This window comes from Lepidochelys kempii, chromosome 3 (assembly GCF_965140265.1).
Source record: "Lepidochelys kempii isolate rLepKem1 chromosome 3, rLepKem1.hap2, whole genome shotgun sequence".
Classification (NCBI taxonomy): Eukaryota; Metazoa; Chordata; order Testudines; family Cheloniidae; genus Lepidochelys; species Lepidochelys kempii.
This window is the reverse complement of record NC_133258.1, coordinates 42,884,888-42,908,904: the sequence shown is the minus strand read 5'-3', so window position 1 is coordinate 42,908,904 and position 24,017 is coordinate 42,884,888. Positions and strand designations below refer to the sequence as shown.

The following is a 24,017-nucleotide window of genomic DNA, read 5'->3' as shown; positions in this document are numbered from 1 at the left end:
GCATTTCCTTTTAAGTTTCAAATGTGTTACTTGTTAATTCCATGTTAATTTCACTGGGAAACATTTGTTTCATTAAAGGGTAAAGGGGAGCTCCCAACCGATGCGCTCTTCAACATTTATTATTTTATAGTTCTCTACCATGTAACATCTTCTATGTCTCCTCTCTGAATTAAATAAGTATAATATTTTTAATATCTCTTCATATGGAAATCTTTCTCTGAGTAATTATTTTGCTTCAAAGGCATCATGTCTCTAACCTTAATTTACTGAACACCCCTTTTTTAACTCTTTTTTTTTTTTTTTTTTTTTGCTTTTTATTATTTGGATTGCAGCTGAACACTGAGCATGCTGAAATGGTTACACTTCATTTAGAACTAATTAATGTATATGAATAGTTAAGAGTGGCCCTTCCAATGTGCATTATGTTGCTTTGCTCTCCACTTAATTTAATTTGCTTAACACTTTGCAAGGGCTTTATTAAAGTACTACTAACCCTAAAGCAAGTATACCAAAACTAAGTATTAAATAAAGCCTGTGGCAATCTGTGTCAGTCAGAAGTAAGTGAACCTTTCAGAGTATTTACATGGATATCCCCAGTGGTCAGGCTCCTACCGTTCATAAAATTGAAGCTTCTGAATTCAATACATATCACACAAGGAATCAGGGTAGAAGGAAATGTGCTTCTCCTCACTTGAAGATTATTTGTTTGTTGGGCAGCTAGAAAGAAGTTTTTAGTACATTTCTACTTACCCAGTGTACCTCCTCGATCCTCAAACTCCCCAGAAGCCTAGTAAAGACATAGCTAAATCCCAACTAATCCCAGAACTCTCAGACATATCCAGCTATTACTAGCATTTCTTTTCGAAAGTACTGATGGTGGAGTGTACTTCAGTACATAGAGAATAAAAAACAAATTGTCATACATTAATTCCTTTCTGTGCAACTCTCAAAATTTGACTCTTGCTTCTTCTCACTACATTATTTTTCCTTCATGCAGCTGCCTTGCAGAAGCTGCTGTAAAATGTATAGATGCCTCATAACAAACTCTAATAATCCCTCTTCTTCTTGAGAGTACCGCCACTGGTTCTGTTTGCCTGTAATTTAATGTCAAGATTGCAGCATGTTCTGAGGATTGACATCCACATTATTTCACCAGTGTGTATTATGGTTAGTTGACACTTAGAAATTTAGGCTTCCATTCTGCAAGCTCACAAGTCATAGAATATCAGGGTTGGAAGGGACCTCAGGAGGTCATCTAGTCCAACCCCCTGCTCAAAGCAGGACCAATCCCCAATTTTTGCCCCATATCCCTAAATGACCCCCTCAAGGATTGAACTCACAACCCTGAGTTTAGCAGGCCAAAGCTGCAAGCTATTGGCAGACCTCTGCACCCACCTGAAAACCATTCAAGATGGAGAAATGTATCACATGTCCTTAAACATGCTAGTTTCAGACCTGAAGATGGTTTGTTGATTGGCTTATCTCATTACTATTTTATTCTAATAGAAATTAGATCTGTTAGATATTTTGGAACATAATTTTCCAGTGTAAGTTCTTAGGACATTGTAAGCAGAGGTGAAAATTGAGTTCCCTTTAAAATCCTGTATTTAGGCTTATCCAAGAAAAAAAAATCAATATATCTGAGTTAGTGAATCTGAATACCATACTGCGCTATGAGCTTCAAATTGACATATTGATGCAGGTGATGCTTCCCCAGTAATTCTAGTTGTTAATCAAGAAAGTAATTTGTATAGTTGGAAGCATCAGAACAAGATCAATGCACTTTTTTCCCTTCAATTACTCTCCCTTGTTAGCAGTAACATTGAATATTTATTTTAGCTTCAGCAATGAACATTTATTTTCTTGTAAATAGCACAATACTAGCAACAAATCAATGTAGAAACGCAGAAAATAATTTAAGTAAGTTTTGTTGTTGTTGTTGTTGAAAGATATAAAAAACTCAAAAAAATTGTGTATTGGGAGGATTTTTCTATTCCTGTAATAAAACAAGTGTAGATTGTTTTATGTAAGAATAATAATAAAAAGATTTCATGTAATATATATGTGTATGTGTGTGTGTGAGGGAGAGATTTATATCTCACGTTTGTATCAGAAGTCTTGAATATAAACAGAGAAAAATAGAAATTGAAGAAGAGCTCATACCAAATGGTTGTTAGAAAAGGTAGTTATGATCTATTATGATCTATTTGTCTAATGTATAACAATATTTTAAAGCTAATAATTTTTCTAGAGTTCTAAAAGTAAATGCCTGGATCCTAAAGCTTCAAATCTTAACTACAGATGGCTGCATGAAGAGATGGATTGCTGACTTTGTGGCTTTTCTTCCTGGCAGTTAGGGGTGACTGATAAGAAGCTGATGTGCTGGGTTATTGAATTTTCAGGTTCTTGGATAAACACTTGACCTCCTCTATTTGGTTTAGCTTTACAAAATGCAGGTACATTTTGGAAGATTTCTAAATGCATCACTTATTTTCAGCTGTCAGCTCTTCACTTTCTTGTACTGTCATAAAACCAATGTATTTGTCCTTAGAAAAAGTTACTGAAGCGTACGTTGGAAATCTTTTGTGTCCAATCTAGAGAAGTGCAAGAAAAAACTGAATTCAGTAAATTTTTAAATTCTTAAATTATTTAAGTTCAAATAAATATTTCAATGAAAGATTATTTTAATGAAGGAAGACAATATGTTTGTATGCTACACATGAAAAATACCACAAACATATCTGAAATAGATGGAGTAGAAGGTGTGTTTTGATGCATATCTGTTTACTTATTTTACTCAATTTTTTATTTTTAAATAGATATCTCCATAAAATACATAAATAAGGATAACAATGGATTTTCTGGAGGGGATAGGGAGAACTGTAGGTCTATTCCCTCAAGGTGCTAATCAGTTCTTCAGAAGGACTGAGCTGCCTAGAATCCCATTGAAATATTGATCCCCGTAGATCTGCAGGTATTTATAAATGCATATATGTAATTAAGGATGAATTAAATTTGGATTTAAAAAAAATCTTTTGGATGAAAAGGGCATAGACAGGAGATGTTTTTTGAAATTCTTCTACACACACAATACAATCAGAGCTATAGTAGCTCAAAGACCACTTCTGTATTGCTGTTTCATAAATAGTCTTCAGGTTGTTTTACCAGTAAATATGTAAGGGGTGCATATCTACAATGCATTTTTGATGCAATACATCTGTCACAGTTCAGGGCAACTGCACTCAGTGGTCCAGCAAGGGCACTCACACTTAGGATTCCAGTTCTCCAGTTGTTGCCTTTCTTGGGTGGAAATCCTCATCCTGCTCTCTTCTGATTGCTGTACTTGAAGGCCGCATATTTCCCTGCCTTCATTGTGTTATTTCTCAAGCAGACCTGCTTGCTTTCTCTTCAGAGATGGTTAACAATGTGACTGCCCACCGTTGTAAGCATATTTTATTCCTAAGCAGGAGCATGCATAAGAGGGGAAGCAGGAGCATGGCTCCCCCAGTAATTGGTGGGGGCACAGAAATCCCCTGGCCTGGAGGCCCAGAATGTTCCCCTCCAAAACCAGTCAATGTTTATCCCTGTGCATGCCTCTGTTACTAAGATAAAAGCACTACACAGAAAACATATCAAAACAATAAAAGAACCTACACTCATGCTAATAATCTTACCAGAGATCACCTCAACACTAACATGGACTTTGGCAGGAACAGTTCTTCAGTACTCCATCCAAGGATTTCCTTGTGGTTTGAAATTCATCACAGCTTCAGCTCAGAACAAGCACTCAGTCTTATGGGGCCTCAGTAGGCCAAGTCCTTCCAATACTTTCCTAAGGACTGGGACCTCCCATGGACCAGGGTTCCTGTCTGTTTGCTTGATCAGGAAGAAGTCTCTGAGCCTTTTTAAAACCAGGCTATTTATCCAAAAATCCCTGCTATGACTGTTGGTCCTAGAGAATCCTGTTTGAACTCGTGTATATCTGTCCAGAGGGGTGGCTTCAGGGGCTGATAACAGGAGGAATTACATTAGCATCCCCTCCTTCTGGAGGAGTTGTATACAATTCCACAGCACAACATACACAACTGCATTTTTGACCCCAAATGTATTAAACTTAATTCAATATTATTTAACTTAATTCAGTAAAGTTTATCTTAATTCCACAAGGTTTACCCAAGATATTGCAGGATATTGTCAGTCTATCATGACATCAGCCTGGATTTTGAGATCCTGGCTGAGGACATAGGGATAGAGTGCATATGACAGCATTCCATTTGCTCCACTATACTTAAAGTTCTGCTGGTATTTCAATTTTTTGGATCCTGTTCTCCAAAGAAAAGTGTTGCTTTTTGTGTCTCCTTCTCCTCCATCATGATTTTAAAAGAGGAGCATCGTGGCTTTTACTTTTAATGATCAGGAACAGTTAGTGAGTTTCTGGTTATGTGTAACTAGCAATACCCTCTAAAAAGTTCTAGATTGTTCAGAATTCCCCTCTGCCCCCCCCCCCCATGACCTCTCTCTCTCTTTACTTCATGGTCTTTACTTTTCTGTAGCTGTAACCAGTCTCTCATCCTGTGATGTTAAGATCTCCTCTCTCTTGTCAGACTTCTCTTAAAACTGTGTTAGGCTCTGATTCCATAAATATGCACATGCTTACCTTTAAGCCCTTGAGTGCTAGAATTGAAGTAAATTGAACCGTGCACATGCTTAAAGTGTAGTGTAAGTGTTGGCAGGATTGAGGCCCTACATGCATACTACTACTGCAGATGGCTCCAAAGAGCTTAACCATGTGCTTAAGTGCTTTGCTGAATAGGGATGACTTTAAATATTTGTTCAAATATATGTGTAGTTAACTGCTTTACTGAATCAGGCCCTGAAATAGATAGAGTTGCATTTGTTTTCCTTCTTTTCAGGTATATGATATATAGGCTGAAAGTCCTAACTTCAAGTAGTGTGAGCTTTTAGAAATAATATTACCTGTAATAACAACCTGTTCAGAATTAGTGTATTTAAATTAGGAATTTGAATGAACAGTGTGTTTGGTATGCAAATAATGGGAGGTCCTTTAGGAATAGGGATTAGCACAGGAGAAGGCAGGCTGACAACTGGAGGAAGGAGCCATATGGTATGCATAGAAGAGAAGTTTGAAAGGAAGATTTGGAACAGCCAAGATTTGAAATTAGAGTTGCAAGGTTGTACAGAGTCTGGAAAGTGAAAACAACAAGCTTGCATATTATAATTATTAGTGGATGTGCAAAAAGCCTAATAGTCTTCAATAGCTAGGGTGACAAGATGTTCTGATTTTTTTAGGGACAGTCTCGATTTTGGGGGCTTTTTCTTAGATAGGCACCTATTACCCTCCACCCCCTTTCCTGATTTTTTCACACTTGCTATCTGGTCACCCTATCAATAGCAAAATATCTAAGCAGCCTTCAATACATGCAAAATTATCAGGATGGGGTGTGAATGAGGACTGGATGTTCTAGGAATTGCTTGTTTTATAATTAGATTGAGATATTCATACTTGACCATTCATTCAAATCTTGCCAACATCAGTACTGAATGACAGCTGATACTATCTTGTGTATTCAATGGCTTATATGGAAAGGTTTGATAATCTCAGGGCAATTATTTGTAGCCCGGTGGGGAAAAATCCCACCACCCCAACTGGCATTTATCAGCATTCGTTTTGGCCGTCCCACCAGAGAGGAAAGGCAAACTGAATGGACTTTCTCCTGGGAGTGAGCTGAGGCACATTAGTGTATGGTGGTTGCTCATGCTGAGTATGTTCTGAGGGTGAGGAGGATTTGAGCCTCCAGTGTATTCACATTTAACGGTCACTAAATTTATTTTAGAAGTTACGTCTCAAAGTTTTGAATTTTTGTAGAAGAGTGTTAGTGGCTCTTATAGGTAATCTAACTTGATTAAGTAAAATAATCATGTAGAAAGATTGTTATGAAAATATAACATGGGGTTTGTGTTTTTAAGGGCCAGATCCTACCACCCTTGCTCAGTACTTCAGACTTAGAAATCCTTTGGATTTCAATTGGACTGTGTATATAGCGAGTTACCGCTCAGCATGAGTGAGGCTGTCAGAGTTCAGCCCTTAATGATCAGTTTTTGTTGTTAAGCAATGAAAAAGTGTACAACAAAAAATTAAAAAGGTAAAAAACCATATGTGCTTTTCAAGCAAACAATAAAAAATAAAAATAAAAAAACTATCTTTCCACATCTCTACTATTGGCAGAACCAGACTTTTTTTGCTGGAATTCTGAAAATGCTAGTGGCTTTCTGGGCTGCCAGTTCTTCTTAGTTAATTTCTCTTTTATTTGTCAGATCATATGTTATTGCCTGTGAAAATATAAAGGAAACCATATTGCACATGACAGTCTGAATTCTGTATTATTTCCATCTTTTCTAGATATTTCTAAGATTTTGCCCATATTGATGGATTGTTTTTCATACTGTATAATGTTAACTTATACAGTTATAGTGAAAGCCATTATCTTTGTTAGGGCATTAAGAAGGACTTTTCAGAGTAATTTTAGGGCTGAATGGTAACCTAAATTTCCTATATAAGGGAACTGAAAACATTGTGAGTTTGGGCTCATTGACATTTCTGCTGGGAACTGAGTTTCATAATGTCCAATGGGTTGGTTTCCTTTAATCTTGGAAGATTCCCAGAGGCTACAGGTTTGAGTTCACAAGCTTCTAAGCACTCCTGTGAGATGCTAAGTTCCCTCAATTGTGACTGTCATAAATGGGATTTGAACTCCATCAGCATCTTGCAGTATTGAACCAAAACTGTGAAATGTCCTGTTGCCCCACAGTTTCATGGCTTCTGGGTCCTCCAAGCACCTATTTTATGTGAGGCTGTAACCATCCATTGTGAACTAGATCATCCTAGTTACTTGAGAGCTGTGATATCATGATATGTGGCATTGTCCCCTACCCAACCACAGAGTAGTTTTTGTGGTATTAAGAGGGAGAGGGAGCATGCTACAGAGCTAGCCCTTGGCCTGGACACAGAGGCTTTGGCTCCCTTCCATTCTCAGAATCTTCCCTTAGGTTCTATCTCTTTGATTCTAAGGCCAGATGTGATCATTATGGTCACCTAGATTGACCTCCTGCACAATACAGACCTTTGAAATTCCTGAATTAATTCCTGTTTGAATTAGACCTTATCTTTCAGAAAAATAAATAAATCCAATCTTGATTTTAAAATACCCAGGGATGGCGAATCTACCACAACCCTAGGTAATTAACTTCCATGTAATTACACACAAGCAGAATGGAAATAAGTATAATTTTGGTTACTATTCCTATAGTAATGTCAGTTCTGGTGGTATAGTACAAATCAATTATGTTCAGCTAGGAATATAATACAAACAAGGTGTTGCATGGGGATATACTTCATTTTGAATAAGGTCCTCAAGTTTTTAAATAATATTTCCTGTGGGGAAAAAAAATTAAATAAATTGGATGTGTTTCTTTTTCACATTCATGTTAAACTTTAAATGCAGTGTACTGGTTTAAATGGGAAAATTGTCTATTTGAACTGGTATTGCACTTTGTTATACCAGGCTAGGTCAATAAAATCTGTTGTTGCTGCAGATGTCTTTGTTTGTAATCTCTGCAGGGAGAGCAAATGTAAACAGCCTTTCCTGTGGTTTCTTTCTGATTTATCTAGAAGTCAGAACAATTTGTTAATCACAGGATATTATTTAAGCAACAGGGAAAATACCATGTAGGTGTTAGTTTTCTTGAACTACACACATTTCAGGTGGGAGAAGCAAAGCAAAACAAAATCAAAATTTCTGAACTGGATATTACTGGATATTTGCTATTTGATATTTCCCTTTTTAGGAAAAGAAAAGACTGAACTCACCCAGTTCCTGCTGTTATGTGAAAATTATTTTCTTCCTAATATTAATTCAGAAGACCAAGCTTTTGCAAGTGAAGTTTCAACTGTCACTGATATGCATCATTGTCTTTTTCTCATTTTATTTTCAGTGCTATTCCTTGGTGAGGTCAGTTAGCTAATAAAACTGTTCCTAACTCTGAATAAATGTGCATGAATATTCAGTGTTCACCCTCATTCGTTCATCATCACCTAAATTTCTCTTTCATCATTGGGACAATGCAAAAATATATATTTTTTCAAGCAGTGTATCATTGCTAGCATTATACATCAACCAGTACCTCAATATGCTTGTACTTGGGGAGAAAAAATAAAAAATAAAACAAAATCTAAAGAGGTGATGAGTGTGAGTGCAAAGATTGCCCTTCTTTTTCAGTGCTGAAATAAGCTGATTGATTTAAGAGTTTGTTGAGTAATTGGACACGGTAAGTGTTTCAGATGAAAGAACCCATCAGGTTAGCATGTTTTGTTTTGCTAAGCCTCCAGATTTCGATATCTGTCAAATCCTGAATGTAAATAAAAATAGACTTTTGAAAATTCCACTTCTTCCTGCAAATCATGCAAGAACAGATGTGTCTGAATTAGTGTGGCACTGTATTTTTGGATTCCAGAGGCAATGTACAGTACAAAGTATAAAAATGAAAACTATTACTATAAAGAACCTATACCTGAACTTCTTTCAACCTCAAAATGTCTGGAACATTGAAAGTATGGGGGAAAAAATAGTTCATATTTTACCTAACTGGTTCATCCATTCTTTAGTTACTCTTTATTGGACTGAAAGCAGGGTTGCCATACAGTAACTGTACGCTTCATTCTCGTTCATGCCCTTGGGGAAGAGGGACATCTGAGTCTCATGATTGTGGACTATTTCCCAATACTCATATAAATATCTATACTTTGGGAGAGGGATGCTATTAGCCAGTCAGAGTGCAGAGGTTTGAATAATAACTTTATAGTTTCTGGTGACTAATTCATTATACAGATTTCTCTGCTCTGATTGGCTACTGCTCTCAGTACTCCCAAACCCTACTTCCAAAACAACATGGCCACCTCAACTTCTGACCCCTTCCTCGCTCTCTTGGTCCATATTAAATTTCATATACTCAACTGTTATTAAATATAATTTAATTAAAAGGGACTCTTAATGAGGGAGGAGCAGGCATCATCTAACAGGCTAGGAGAAAAAGGGTGAGGACTTGAGTTTAGGTAGGATGGCATAACAAATTGTAGATCAGAAACTAAGGTAATCATGACCATATTTGTTGTGAGCATATGGATGGGGAGTTCTACAAACTGTTGTCCCTAGAGCAAAATGATTAAAAATACTGAACAAAAGGATTTAAAATACTCCACATGAACACATAGGTGACAGCACATTTCAGTATGAAAATAATAACTTAAGGTTTCTCCCTGTTAAGTTAGTTATGTTAACTCAGAAATTGTTTCGAGAGCAAATAAACTTGAAGTCAAATCTCTTGTTACTGCAAGATATTATTATTACCTTGTAAAGAGGAAGCACCCTCAAGTTTCCCTTATAATTGATTGGTATGCCAGCAGTTTGACTGACTCCTTACAAACAAATGTGAAGACATGTTTGCTGCTACAAAGTGCTTACAGTATAGCTCAGACAGAGATAAAAAGGATCAAGACATAATTTGTACATGGTTTTAGGAGTTGAAGGTGTTGTAAAGCAAAAGCATTGGCATCTTTTTTCCAAAAGCTTTGTGGAAGAAGTATGATTTGCAGGTATGGCATTCAGGAGAGTAATTAGACAATTATTCCCATAAAAGTATTTTTCTTCAAGTAAGGGTTTTATTTTTTTCCTTAGGTAGATTGTGAGAATAGTACTGGTTGATGATTTGATTATCAGGAGCTCTAGAAGTTTGCAGCTGAACTATGTCAATGTAATTTATAGTATTGTGTGATCAGCTGTTGTCCTTATAACTACTCCACTGGCAGCTTCAGGCATTTATATTTTCATTTAACAATATAAATGTCACTAGGAGTGCCAATAAATACTGACAAATCCCTGAAAAGGTCAAATTGGTTCTATAACTCAAATACCTGTCTGGTGCTAATGGCTTTTCAAGGTTTTGTGTGAACACTTTAAAATAAACAGCCCTTCCATTGGGATTTAGCAACTTCTTTTATTTAATATACACCCTTCTCTTGTATAAGCATTAATAGTGTTCTCCTAATTCTATAGATATTAAAACTTTTCTTACAGATATTCATTATTTCCATATGTTTAAAAACCACATTAGGAAGAGTGGAAAGAGGATAATAGTCCCTGTGCTGTCAAAGGAGCAACTGAACATTCCTCTCCCTGTCAGCCACCCATACACTGATAGAGGAACTAATCGGAGGCTTTGGGATGTTAAACCTCTCCCCACCCAATCTGGCATATTACTCTCAATGCCTAGTGTCTTTCTTACTGGCAAGTGTGATCCCTGTTGAAAGCAGAAATTGAATTTTTAATCTTAATTTTTAGTCTGTCTCCAATGCCTGCACTCTCTAATTTATTTATTTAAATGAGAAAAGGGGGAGCAGATGTTCCACCACATAAGAAAATTTGGTGAGATCTGATGTCATGAATCCTGCTAGTATTAAGAACATCAAGGAGACAGTAAAAAGCTAGAAGAGGGGCATAATCCTCCTCTTCCTGTCCCCGTCAACCATGTGCTAATATGCACCTGTGAGGAGATGTAGGCTTAAAACCTTGTTTACAATTAAAGTTTTTTTGTGACTAAAATCTGACCAAATCTTAGGACATGCCAAAATTTCATATTTGGAACATTAATATCTCTAGAAACATCATTTTTCTAAAAGAATTTATTATGGCTGAGTGAGCGCTAGTCACCTGACAGTCTTTATTCCAGCTTGATCAGTGACTAGGTTAGTGAAGTTTTATGGCTGCAGCAAAATGAACAGCGAATTAAAAGGATTTTTTCTACATTCTGTTCATTATGAATTTTATATCAGAGTCTTAGGAGATCAGAAAAGACAGATGAAGTACCTGTAAGCTTCCCCTTGGTGCATCATCAGAGCCTCATATACCCTGGGGAGAGTGTAATCACTCAAACCCTGAGCTGATTCATTCATGATACTATTTTCAGCGAGAACTGAAATTGTATGTTATCCTTCGGATTATACATGTCTAGTAATTCAGTTATATAAACTGCAGGAGCAGACCAAAAGCTCACGTCTTTTGTAACCACAGCAGATTTAAACCCTCTGGGAGTCTGTTATGCACCAAGTGCATAACTAATTCCCACTAATGTTTTCACAGAATTTTTACACGACTTGAGAGAATACACTTCTGTGTGTTTAGTATTTCCCTCCCACCACTGCTGATTCTGAAATATCTGAAATTGTGTATGTCAAATGGTAAATAAATAAATAAATTCATTTATTCATGTCTAACTACTGGTGACATAGCAGAGTTTTCAGAAGACTTCATGATTCATCACTAACTTTGAGAGCTCAGCAGTTGACCTTCCAGTGATCTGCTGCACTCCATCCATCCATCTCCTTACTTGTAGACACTTCTACCATGATATTTCACCATTCCATCCATAATAACTTTCTCAAGTTTATTTCCATCTCTAACCCCAATATGACCAAAGTACATACATTTGCATTGTTACTTTCTGACATCAGGGTCTGCTTTACTCCAATAATATTTCTAACATAGGTATTTGTTTTGTTTTGTTTTTTCCATTCAGGAGATAAGCAAGTACCTCAAAAAGCTTCAATTTTCTTGTTCTCAGCAGCATTAACTTCTCATGATTCACATCCATGAATCACTATGGGAAAAAACAGGCTTTTCACCAGTTGAACCTTTATGCTTTTTGAGATCTCATGATTTTTCCATGTTATCTTAAGGGAGGTCATAGCTGAGTGAGTCACTACTCATCTTCTGATTGTTTTGGAACAGTCTCTTTGGTTGGATATGTATGATCCCAGATCATTAAATTAATCTACTGCTTGATCATGATGTCTGTTATTTCATTAGTCATGTCAACATACAGCAATTTTGTTTTCATCACATTCAGGAATATTCCATATGCTTCACTAACTGTTTTTATAGACTTCAGCATTTGTTGCATTGCATCAGTGATTGGAGCAAAGAGCCCCATGTCATCAGCATATCTGAGGTCGGTTAAGAGGTGTCCACCAATGGAAATCCTGGCTCCTTTTCCTTTTGTCATAACCTTCCAAGGCTTGTCTCATAATAAATTCTGCATATATCTTTGAGGCTTGGGAACAAAATACACCCTTTTCTCACTCCCTGCCTTGTGGAAAGCCACTCGCTATCACCTACTGCTCACACCATGGTCTGTTGGTGGTGGTTGAGACTTTTGATGAGTTCAGTAGGATACTTTGGAATTCCCATGTCTGCCAGTATCCTCCAAAGCCAATTGGGTCAGACGGTATCAAATGATTTTGAGTAGTCAAAGAAACACACAATCAATGGATGATTGTATTCTACATTTTTCAGCGATGTGACTGATATTCCCAATTTCATCACCTGAGCCTCAGTCATCTTTGAAGTCAGCTTGCTTTAGTGATAGTTCTGCTTCTCTCCTTTGTTTTATGTGATCCTGAATTATATAGAGCAGAACTTTGCTTGCAAGTGATATCAGGGAGGTGGAATGATAGTAACCACACACTGTTACGTCTCCCTTCTTTGGTATGGGCAGAAAAAAATCCCTTTGTCCAGTCCTCTGGACAATTTCTAGTCATCAATACATTATTACAAATTTTCCACAGAAGATCAGTACCATGTTCACCAACCCCTTTTGACAATTCTGTAGGCATATGATCTACACTTCATGCTTTCCCAGGCTTCATTTTCATAATAGCACACACCACTTCCTCTAACAGGATTGATGGCTCCAGCTCCATACTCTCTTTTCTGTCATCCTGTATTATGAGTGGCTCTGGAGAGGCATTCAGATTGGCACAGTAATCTCTCCACCTGCATTTAATATCATCATTCTCAGTGAGCACTGTGCCATCATAATCTTTTATTATGTTTGTGAGGAAAACTTTTCGTAAAGAAGTCTGACCTCTCTGAACACACCTTTTGTATTACTCTCATTATAATTCTCAACTACCACACATTTTGGCCCCATGTATTCACTCTGGTCTTATCTAGTCTGCCTTAGAATGTGTCTGCTCAGTTCCTCATAATAGCGCCTATATTCTTTCATGTCCAAACCATTCTCTTTCACTCTGCATTGTTTGTCTGCCAGGTCAAACACCTTCTCAATTAACCATTATGCTGTCCATCACCAACATTTCAGAATGTGTACTTTGGCGGGTTTGAGAATAAGAATATAAGAACGGCTATACTCGGTCAGACCAAAGGTCCATCTAGCCCAGTATCCTGTCTTCTGACAGTGGCCAATGCCAGGTGCTTCAGAGGGAATAAACAGAACAGGTAATCATCAAGTGATCCATCCCCTATTGCCCATTCCCAGCTTCTGGCAAACAGAGGCTTGGGACACCATCCCTGTTCATCCTGGCTAATAGCCATTGATGGACTTATGCTCCATGAATGTATCTACTTCTTTGTTTTTTGAATCCTGTTATAGTCTTGGCCTTCACAATATCCTCTGGCAAAGAGTCCCACAGGTTGACTGTGTGTTGTGTGAAGAAATAGTTCTTTTTTTTAAACCTGCTGCCTATTCATTTAATTGGTGACCCCTGGTTCTTGTGTCATGAGAAGAAGTAAATAACACTCCTTTATTCACTTTCTCCACACCAGTTATGATTTTATAGACCTCTATCATATCCCCCATTAGTTTTCTCTTTTCTAAGTTGAAAAATCCCAATCGTATTAATCTCTTCTCATATGGAAGCTGTTCCATGCACCTAATCATTTTTGTTGTCCTTTTCTGTATCTTTTCCAATTTTAATATACGTTTTTGAGACAGGGTGACCAGATCTGCCCACAGTATTCAAGATGTAGGCATACCATGGATTAATGTAGCAGCAATATGATTTAATATCTAATTACCTATCCCTTTCCTAATGATTCCCAACATTCTGTTAGCTTTTTTCACTGCCACTGCACATTGAGCAGATGTTTTCAGAGAACTATCCATCGTGACTTCCAGATCTCTTTCTTGAATGGTAACAGCTAATTTAGACCTCATTATTTTATATTTTAGCAGATGACAGAACGAGGAGTAATGGTCTCAAGTTGCAGTGGGGGAGGTTTAGATTGGATATTAGGAAAAACTTTTTCACTAAGAGGGTGGTGAAACACTGGAATGTGTTACCTAGGGAGGTGGTAGAATCTCCTTCCTTAGAGGTTTTTAAAGTCAGGCTTGACAAAGCCCTGGCTGGGATGATTTAACTGGGAATTGGTCCTGCTTCGAGCAGGGGGTTGGACTAGATGACCTTCTGGGGTCCCTTCCAACCCTGATATTCTATGATTCTATGATTCTATATGTCTAGATTGGACGATGTTTTCCAATGCATTACTTTGCATTTATCAACATAGCATTTCATTTGCCATTGTGTGGCCTAGTCACCCAGTTTTGTGAGATCCCTTTGTAGCTCTACGCAGTCTGCTTGGGATTTAACCATCTTGAGAAGTTTTGTATCATTTGCAAATTTTGCCACCTCACTGTTCACCCCTTTTTCCAGATAATTTATGAATATGTTGAATAGGACTGGTCCCAGTTCAGAACCCTGGGGGACAACTTTATTTACCTTTGTTCATTCTGAAAGCTGACCATTTATTCCTACCCTTTGTTTCCTATCTTTTAACCAGTTACTGATCCATGAGAGGACCTTCCATGTTGTGCCATGGCAGCTTACTTTACTTAAGAGCCTTTGGTGAGGAATCTTGTCAAAGGCTTTCTGAAAATATAAGAACACTATATCTATGGGTCACCTGTCCACTTGCTTGTTGACTTCCTCAAAGATTTCTTGTAGATAGGTGAGACATGATTTCCCTTATCAAAAACTATGTTGACTCTTCCCATGTTCATCTATGTGTCTGATAAAATATAATAAAATTCCCTAAAGCTCACAGCAGCTGTTTGTTATAGAGCATACCGGACAGTTAATAAGTTTTAGGATGGGGGGATCTCAGCTTTTATTTTATTAAATGTTACTACAAATGCTTTTATTAAAATGCTTCTATAAGTGCCTCCTCTCTGGCTGGATCAGGAAGAAGTTAGATCCCTTCACTGGACTGAGAGCAGAAACTTGGCCTATGTACACACTACCTCTTACATGGTATAAGTTAAGTTGCTCAGGGGTGTGAATAAGCCATCCCCTGAGCGATGTAAGTTACACCAACCTAAGGGCCGATGTGGACTATGCTATGTTGGTGGGAGAGCTTCTCCCGCTGATATAGCTACCGCCACTCATGGGGGCCAGAGTAAGTTCTGTAGTATAGCCATAGCCTCCGTCTTTAAAGACTGCTGGAGCTGCAAGGGCTGGAAAGAGGAACTGACTGCTGTGGCCTGTTGGTCTGCTGGGAGATGGAGACAAGCAGCTGTAAGAGAACCCATAAAATGAAATAAAGACTTTCTCAGGGAAAAAGGTATTTGTGTTTCTGAGAAAGACGAGAGACTGTGCTGTGATCTCTTCCTAACCCAGGGGACTCCTGAACCAAACTCAGACTGGAGAGCAATCTGAGACTGAAACTAACTGCCTGGCTTATGCTGAGAAATACTGTACTAGCTCTGAGATGCTACAAGCTCAGGCCAAATAAAGCCACCCTGTACTTGTTTGCTTGGGATTGTTGGCAGAAGGAAGGCACCTTGTAACTAATCAGTTTCCTCTGAGTAAAGCTCCAGGAAGCTGGGACTGGATATTTTCCCATCCTTTGGGACTTAAAGTAGCATTGCCCCCAACCACTGGGGCTGCATTGGCTTTGTCACAGATTCTTCCATATTAGTATAAACAAATAAAAAGATATGTTTTCCTTGGTTCCAAGTAATGCAGAGGTTTCACCTTGTTTCTATGCCCTCCATGCTTATGACAAAACTACCGCAATCTGATTCCATAGTGAACACCATGGAAATAAAAAAGACAGGCATTGAGATATGATTCCTTACTTCAATGCCATGAATTAGTTTTTGTGATTTTTCTTTTCTTTTCCTGTCTCTTTGTACACTCATTGCCTACTGGCTTCGTTACAGTGGTACCTGTGATTATATTATGTCGCAAGTGGCAGAAATTGGCATCTTTGTTGCACAGCTGTTGTTAATGTCAGCTACTGATCCAATTAAACATACTTTCTCAATTGTGTAAGGCTACACGCTTCCCTGAAGGATATCCTACATATGATACTTCATCAAAATCAAGATTCTTATTACTGCTTGCTATTTTCATCTGAAACATCACACCACAGAGATGCTGAAGCACAGCAGGAAGTCTTGTTATATCAACATGCTAGCTTAACAATTTTAGGTTTGTTTCATTTATGTAAATGTATCATGACCGTTGATAGTAGGTAACATTTAGATATAAAGTAAATGTTGCTGTGGTAAGATAAAAAAAATGTGTGTTGGCCTTTCAGTTGTGTGTTTTTTTCCACCCCTCTTTTTTCAGACTATATTTCCAGGAGGGATATGCTGTCTGAAGTAGCGGAGCAAAATTAAACTCAGACATGTCAAGCCATGATGCATCCTGTTTTAATGTGAGCCAGATCTATTCACTATCATTCAAATCAGCACAAGAAAAGAAGAAGTGATTTTCCACAATTGTTAGGATTGAGAAACTAATAGCATACTGGGATTCAATAAACAATTGGGTAGTGATAGGACCCTGAAATTCAAATATGCATCATTTTAAACCCCCAGCTAGTCTCTTATCTTTCTTTATCCCTAAGACCTGTGACCTTTAATTTCCATCCACCTTCACACACAAACTCCTCCCTTTGATGGCTTCATGGGACGAAGTAAACTGTTGGCCTGAAAACTCCACATCCTCATAATACACTTGACTCTTCCTTCTGACCAATGACTCTGGGGGCTATGGGAAATGCCTGATGTGGCTGTTGCCTCCCCAGTTCCAACAAGGCATCTTCTGGAAATGCTTGAGGCCAGATGCTGGAGTACTAAAGAGAGCTTTCTCTCATCTTATCATGATAGTTGTCTTTAGCCAACCCTCTTATTTCTACTTTTCGCCATTGTTTTTACTTTTGTGTATGTGTGTGAGAGAGAAGTGGCTGATTAATTAAGAATGTAATGGACCCTTTCATCTTCTTTTTCCCTAAACTGCAGAACACAGCTGTCAGCTAGAAAAACAAAACAAAACAAAACAAAAAAAAAAAACAACAACAACAACAAAAACCCACTACAATGTCTTTAGCGTTAGCAAACTGAGGAGGAAGCTACCCTTGCATTAAGATGCAGAAGGATTTTCTGAGCATTAAGAATAACCTCATGTGATTCCCATGTATATGGTGTAGACATGTGAGAATAGGGTTGACTATGTATGAGCAAATGTTTAATTCTGAGTTATGTGGCTGTTAGGAAGAAGTACTATCCCTTCAGAGCCAATAACATCTTCTGTAGCTGCTGGGAGGTTGGTGGAACATCTCTTGCCCAGCAGCCATGAAGGCCACTTTTTAATAGGTTATATGTGGGCATGTAAGAATTATATTTTTAATCAGTACAATCAAACCTCAATGTTATGAACACCTTGGGAATGAAGATTGTTCATAACTCTGAAATGTTCGTAACTTTGAATAAAAAGTTATGGTTGTTCTTTCAAAAGTTTACAACTGAACATTGACTTAACTTTGAAACTTTTGAAACTTTACTATGTAGAAGAAAAATGCTGCTTTTAACCATATTAATTTAAATGAAACAAGCACATAACAGTTTCCTTACCTTGTCAAATCTTTATTTTAAACTTTCTCTTTATTTTTTAGTAGTTTATGTTGAACACAATGCTGATTGTATTTCTGTGTGTGTGTGTGTGTGTGTGTGTGTGTGTGTGTGTGTGTGTGTGTGTGTGTGTGCTGCAGCCTGATTATGTGCTTCTGGCTCTAAATGAGGTGTGTGGTTGACTGGTCTGAACTCTGGTGTTCTTAGCTCTGAGGTTCTACTATAAATGTTGATTTCACCATACACTTACAAACCAGTGGAAAAATGTTTAGACTGGTAATAATCAAAATTTAAAGATAAGCAAAATAAGAAAAACGATGCTCGAGAATGTATCAGAGTTTGATGTAAGCATATTTACTTTGCATATTTTGACATGTGATGTTGATTGTGTTTTAATGGTTATAAAAACTTTAACATTTTGAATCTCAAATCTTCTGTCACTAAACAGTTGTCAGACCAATCCTATTGGCTGACACTTCCCCCCCCCCCCATAAATTCCTATAATTGTGACGATTTAAAGTGATAAAAATAGAAAAGAAGCTTAAAAAGCACAAAAGATTTCCGCATCTGTCACAACTTAAATTGACAAAAAAATGCTTAGAAATAAACACCAATATTATCTGTCAAAATTATAAAACTATAAAACTTGAATTCCACCAAGAGTCGTTATATGGTCATATTAGTTCAAAATGAAAATTCAATTTAAGGATGTCTGTAATACATGTTTTAAGACTAGATACCACATCAATATTTGTGATATTGGGACATAAGAAAATCGAAGAACAGGATAGCCCTGAAATTTAATTAAAACAAAAATCTATGAAAAATGGCTACCACTGGGAGAGCTATTTTTCTAACTCTTAGAACAGGTGGCAGCATAATGAATTGTGATTAATGTGGAGCAAGTCTTGCTGGGACTGAAATTTTTATTCACTATTAAGAAAGGTGACCACAGTTAGCAAATGACCATTAGCAAAGATTTCACTGTGTACACAGCTGATCAATATTGATCAAGGAAATCTGAAGTCTCCAGATACTGTAAAAGTTGTCTTTTTTTTTTTAAAGAAACCATCCCCCAAACCAGGAAATTTGATACCAGTCCACAATTAGCAAGAGTGTCCCTATTAGGCAATAGTTTTTTGAGACCACATCATTGCCTCCTTAAATGTGCTGTGATGAGGTTTCTGCCCCACACAAAGTATGAACAGGGAAAAAAGGGCCAATTAAGCACGTGACAGGTTGCACCAGAAGCAGAGTCAGGGCTGGTAAGGCCTAATGGCTGAAGCCGAGCTGGAGGAGAAGGAGCTGTGACAGCCATACAGAGACGAAGTTGGTGGTAAGAGTGGGCAGAGGAAGGTTGCGAAGAAAAGTAGCAAGGAGTTCAGAGAGATAGCAGCAGGAGCTGGGAGCTGGATCACACTGTAGTTGCTAGACATATGGTCCCTGATCTGGAACCCAGAGTAGAGGGTGGGGTTATGTGCCCCTACTAGCCACTGGGGAAGTGCTGTAGTCTGGGAAGGGGACAGAAGACTCCCTAGACGGTTTATCCAAAGGGTCTTTATTACCCTGGAAGGGGGAAAATATATAGTGATCTGGCTGGAGTGCCAAGCCATGAAGAGGGACCATACCGACTTGTAAAGAGGAATCGCTGTAAGTCCTGGAACCTGAGAGGACCTGCAGCATGAGGATGAGATGGAAGGGGTTTCACACCAGACAGAGCTATTCCCATATGCAGCTACAAGGAGGAGCCACAGCAATGGGTAATAAACTCTGTCACATGCACCTACTAGCCTACCCTTGCACAAAGTCACAATGACAGTCTCTTCCAAAAATGACCTCATTTTAGAGACTGGACTCTGTTTGAGGATGGTAAATAAGTGGTTAATTGATTGAAAGAGTAGCCTGGGAAGGAGTAGAGCAATGCTATTGAGGTCCTTTGTGCAGGATAGCATTTGATTTGATATTTCTCTGCAGTGGTTGGCCGATGGTCTTCTCTTGTCAGACAATTTGTGAAAGCTCTTGTTTTCTTTAGTCAACTATCTTGAAAGCTTTCAGATCACAGCAGTGCATGTTAATGAACTGCTCAGAAGTTTTATAGGGTCTTTAATTATGTGCAAATTGACAACTATGAAAAGAAACGAAATCAGAATGCATTAATTACTCTTAATCCTTTAACTTTAAACAAGCTCCTAGCAGTCTATCCAACACTACAAAATATTTTAAGCACTTTTATTAATTTTTTGGACAGACTGGTAGCAGGACAGTGTTGGGAGGCAGAAATGGGGAAACTTTAAATTATTGGACACCAAATAATTTTATTTTAAAAATTACTGACAATATTTAGTCCAAAGAAGCAAGCAATAGTAAGCTAGCTCTTACTAATTGTTTCTCTTACTGCCAACTCAGGGCTATGACTCCCATTATTTAGTCACAGGGTTCTCTTTCATACCAAGCAAAATAATAACAATTATTAACCATGGCTATTTTATTATTAAAGAAAGAAAAAAGAAAACATTAAACAAAATACACAAATGACAAAACACAATTTATAAGCTGGCTACTTCCATTACAATCTCTTCTGCATCTCTCTGTGTAGAGCTTGTAGCTGAAAATGCATCTGATAGTGGGCCTGCCTTGGGGGGGATGGGACTTTTCTCTGGGTAAATTGAAACCAAGGCCTTATTTCTCCAGAATTACGTAGTCTAACCATTTGGTACTTAACAGGGGAAACTTCTAATATGTTAAGTTACAACAGAATTTCAATAGTCCAATAAAATCATTACAAAAGTTTTTAAATCTAATTCTTTGGAAGTATCTTAGTTAACTTTTTCTCATCAATCACTGTTGAAGTCTTTGAGAGATTTTCATTGTATTGATTTCTTCTTGAGTCTTCTTGAATTCTCTGTTTTCTTTAGCAGGGTATGTCAGCTTGGTTATAGAGGTGGGTAGGATGAATTGTGGAGTACTTCCTGTTTCAGCAGGGTAGCAAAGGGTGTGGTGTGTTTGTGTGTGTGTGTTTTAAACTCATATGCTTCCTATTTCCATGAAAGTTTTTTTTTATGCCAACACACTTTTCACTTTTATGTCCCCTTCTATTGTTTTTAAAAGTTACCCTTGCTCAAAAACTTCATAACTTACTGTCAAAGATGGTACAATTAATAGTTTGAGCACTATACGTATTAAATGACATCATAATTACAAATCAGTTCCTAAGCATAACTTATGGAAATGACCTTTCAAGATGAAATTTGTAACCACCAATTACTCTTACAGTTAATTCTTTTGGTAATCAGTGGTCAAATTGAGGTAAAATAGGTGGTGTAACTCTTCTAAGCACTATCCATAAAATATGTTCTACACCTGGAACTCACTAGAATGCTGCTCACAGCTGACTCTGCAGAGGCCATGCTGCCTCCCAAGAGAAACTCCTGTTAAAATTGCAGAAAGTTCTTTGAATGTCCAAAGGTCCGAGCTTTGAGTGCTTCTGCTTCTGCTCCTATTTGGTGGAGTCTCTGGCTGGGTCTTCTCAACAGTTTTGCTGAAAGGACACATGATGGAGAGGCAAGGATGTACCACCAGGGTCTTATTTTCCCCAGTGTGTGTGTGGGGGGGGCGTCTCCCAAGCATGGCTGTGATTTGGACAGGAGATGAATGGAGGGGTGGCCCTAGTTGGGCACCCTTTTATCCCCTCCACATGTACTGAATCCGTTCCTGCTTTGGCTGCATATGCAATTTCTTCTTAGAGCTGTTGTCTCAGTCTTCTAGAGAAAGTTGGCCACATACTTACCTAATCCGAGCTGTTAACAATGACACAGATTTGATAATGTACCTTACATATTCCAGTAACAATATTAACACTGACCCTTTCTATTTGTTAACTTCTAAAGCAATTGTTCAATAGTTTATGAAAAAAACTGAAGTATAATTTTAAACAGTTGCATGAAGGCACTGGATAACCCAGTTATAGAATATTAGCTGAGATTTATCTTTTACTAAGATATTAATTATGTACATATTGAGAAACTAATTTTTATAAATTAAATTCCATAGCATGAAAACAGTAATGCTATTTGGTAATGTAGGTAATGTCTTCTCAGTTAGAGTTCAGGTTGACATTGGAATGTGTAATAGCTAAATTAGTATTAGCCAAATACATGAACTGTAAGGGCATTCAGAATATTTATGTCAGTTAAGTTAATTGATTATTGTTGCCCCTTTTCAATCTGAGTAGCTACTCAGAATTCAGGCTATGGGGACGTTCTAATGGGAAGGAGATATTGATGGAGTCTGGTATTTTATTTGCTGCAGTCTTGTTGCAGTTTCTTAGCTTATAGTCCCCAAGCCTCCTCAGCCAACATCAGACTGAAAAGCCCACTTTTTTTGCTTTATCTAGAGTCTCACACCATGCATATAGGTTCCTGCTTGCCTTTCTTGCCTCTCCCTTTCTGTTCTTGTCTTTTTTTTCAGTTTGTGTGTGATCTCTCCCCCCGCCCCCTTTTCCTCCACACTTACCCAAAACAATACTCAGTCAAAAGCTACTGGGCCAATTCACATATACCTTTTGGTAAATCGGGTGCTTATGCCTAAAGTTATGTTAATTGAAGGGTGAATTCATACATATCAATCTCAATCGGGTTTTAGCTCAAACAATAACCAGGTTTCACTCATCTCATAATGTTATTTTTAATTGTAATGTGTGTACACATTTTGTGTAAGGTTCTTTTACTAAGTAGCATCACCATTAAATGTAAATAACAGATTTATAATGTGTGCATCTATGTTTACGTGTGAGAATCTACATAAGAAACAAGAAGCAGAATTTTAGTGGGGAGGGAGATCCTTTTCAAAGACTACTTATTTTTTTCAGGATGTTATTAGTTTAAGGATGTTTAAATAACCTGATAAATTGAAAATAATATGGAAATATTCTTCTTTTATTCCATCTCATGACTACGTTTTAATCTTACAAATATCTTCAATTAATTCATAAGCAAAGGACCTGTTTGCATTTGTTGCTGCACATCTCCATGAGTAATTAACAGGAGACCTGGACCTTAACATACAAAGTGGGAGAAATACTTGATTGTCTCCTTTCATTAAACTTTGTTATATGATAGAAATATTAATTAGTTTTACTACAGCTCTTTTTCCTGCATTAAATCAGAATATAATAATTCAGGGATTACTTTTAAAAGGTACAATTTTACACATTCTCAACATTTGTGTACACAAGTTTAAGGTTTGTGCATATGAACCCAGAATTTTGCACATCCTTCAGAAGCTGCAAATGTAAGCTAGGCAGTACAAAATTATCCCTTTGAAATTCTAGAACTTACTAACTTACAATAATATGGAATATTTTATCTTGAATGCTCCCCTAATGTTTATAGACAGCAGCTACATAGAAGAATCTCTAATTCTATCCCAGTCATGATTATAATTTCTTATCTTTAGGAATCCATCATTGATTATTTTGGCTGACAACTCTTGGATGGAATTTTAAAGTGTGGAGCATAGGCCTAACTCTACTGCCATTGAAATCAGAGGTCAAACTCCCTTGATTTGAAATGGGTAAGAGTTAGGCCAATCCTGTGTGATTTTTTTTAATATCCCTCTGTTGAATTTTAGCTAATTCTAAATTAATATTACATTGTTCTGTAAAATAAATGGCTTATTGATTTGTTTTAATCTTTGTCCTTTTGTTAGATATTTCTCTCAGTCCGAAAGTACCACTGTGCCTTGAGACCTATAGAGACTGAAAGCTGTTGCTAGGGTAACAGATGTCCTGTTTTCAACCAGAACACCTGGTTGAAAAGGGATTCTGGTGGCTCCGGTCAGTTTTGTGTGAGTAGAAAGTTGGCAACCCTGCTGTTGCCTCTTATACTGAGAGGAGCTTTCCTTCAGAAAATGACCTTTATGCAATCCCAATTTCAAATTTATGTAACTGTCCATAGGGCTTTCTCCCATATGAAATGAAAGGGTTCAGCAGACTGTTCCTGTCATCCTGACAGAGAAAAAAATGTACTATAAAGAGAATGCACAAGCGTATAGCGGCATTTCATTGGCTGCTAGCTCCATAAGGGAACTCAGATGGGGGAGGAGATAGTTTCCATCATAGATTCTCCACTACCATGAGTATAGTAGTAGCAAGAGAGAAGAAAGCCATAAATTAAACAGAGAGGCCCCCAATTAATCATCCTGGTAAATGTTTCTTACCCTGTAGATCTGCT

At 37.5% G+C, this 24,017-nt stretch overlaps 1 protein-coding gene across 4 annotated transcripts in view; it reads left to right on the top strand.

The window, feature by feature from the left end:
* The window catches only part of CSMD1 (CUB and Sushi multiple domains 1), a 2,000,616-nt gene that overhangs the window by 995,976 nt on the left and 980,623 nt on the right, over window positions 1-24,017 (top strand). The gene's annotated exons all lie outside the window — the stretch shown is intronic.